The following is a 1,741-nucleotide window of genomic DNA, read 5'->3' as shown; positions in this document are numbered from 1 at the left end:
ACATGCATAACTTATACTGAATTGCTTGCATTTTTAAGGGGGTGTGTGGAGGGAGGGAGAAAGAGAATTTGGAACATAGAGTTTGAAAAATTGATATTAAATTTTCTTTTATATGTAATTTGGAAAAATAATATTCTAAATAAAAATAAATTATTTAAAAATGAGAACAATGCTAAGAAGAATGAAAATAAAAGGAGTTTTACTTGAATTAATGAATAGTATCTATCTACAATAAAGCATATTTTTTGTAATAGAGAGAAGCTAGAAATGTTTGGAGTGCCAACAATTATTTATTTCTTGGTCCTAACCCCATATATTATCGGGTTGAGCATGGGTGGGACTATAACATACAGATTGGCCAGGAGAATATGGATGTAACGAGGGACATTATGGCCAAAGCGATGAGTCATGAAAGAAAATAAGGCTGGTATATAAAAGGCTAGAATAACACATACATGAGAGCCACAGGTGCTTAGGGCTTTTAGTCTGGCATCTTTGGAGGGGAGGTGAAAGACAGCTTGGAGAATAAAGATGTAGGATACAGAAATGGCTATAATGTCAAATATCAGAGTTCCAATAGCACATAGGCCATAGATCATGTTGACTCTGATGCTTGTACAGGCCAGTCGGGCAATGCCCATATGTTCACAATAAGTATGAGGAATGACATGGTTTCCACAGAAAGGAAGTCGAAGGATCAGGAACACAAAGGGAAACACTGTGAAGAATGTCCTCAGCACTACCCCAATTCCCATTATCACCACCACTCTGTTGGTGAGGACAGTGCTATAATGCAAGGGGTTACAGATTACTACATAGTGATCATAGGCCATAGATGATAACACAGCCGACTCCATTCCAGTCAACATATGGATAAAAAAACATCTGTGTGAGACAAGCCCCAAAGCTGATCTCCCTCAGTTTGAACCAAAAAATTCCCAGCATCTTGGGGATTGTGGTTGTGGATAAGCCTTGGTCAATGGTGGCCAACATTGCCAGAAAGTAGAACATGGGCTGGTGAAGACCTTCTCAGTCTGTATCACGAATAATATAGTAACGTTGCCCAAGATGGCAATAAGATACACAATGCAGAAAGGGAAGCCAACCCATATATGAAAAGTTTCAAGTCCTGGAATGCCCAGTAGTAGGAAAAAGGAGGGATGAAATTGAGTATCATTGGAATGGGGCATCCTTTTTTAGTTGCAGATGACTATAGTTATTGCAGATGGGATTTCAAATACTAGAAGGGATCCACATGCTATTCTCTACTTCTTTTCTGAATTCCTAGAGAGAAAATAAATTATGTAAACACCTTTAATGGTCTCAGAATATGAAGCAATCTTCACAATTATCTCATAAAATCTTCTCAATAACATCCTTAAGAAGTGCTTATCTCTTACCTCTAGGTAAAGTCCAAGAGAGATCAGTAATGCTAACTCCCAAGATAAGTCATTTTCTTTTTAGAGAGGCCCAGTTCTAAGGAAGACAATATTTAAATTAAACCCAATTGCTAAATCTTGAACTTCTGCCTTCTTCTATACATTTCAAAATTCTCTTATGTAGGATAGGTTTTCAGTAGTTGAAGATGGTTATCATGACGTCCCCAAGTCTTCTCTTTTCCTAACAAAATATCCTGTTCCTTCAACCTACCTTAAAAAGGCTTGTTTTCCTCAGCATATCTTGAAAGTGCTTCAACTTGTCAAAGTCAACACTAGGTCAGTAACCATTCTTATATTTGACT

At 37.3% G+C, this 1,741-nt stretch overlaps 1 pseudogene; it reads right to left on the bottom strand.

The window, feature by feature from the left end:
- Positions 1-290: 290 nt before the first annotated feature.
- Positions 291-1,190, bottom strand: LOC122750218 (annotated as a pseudogene).
- Positions 1,191-1,741: the final 551 nt, after the last annotated feature.

This window comes from Dromiciops gliroides, chromosome 3 (assembly GCF_019393635.1).
Source record: "Dromiciops gliroides isolate mDroGli1 chromosome 3, mDroGli1.pri, whole genome shotgun sequence".
NCBI classification, from domain to species: domain Eukaryota; kingdom Metazoa; phylum Chordata; class Mammalia; order Microbiotheria; family Microbiotheriidae; genus Dromiciops; species Dromiciops gliroides.
This window is presented reverse-complemented; position numbering and strand designations above follow the sequence as displayed.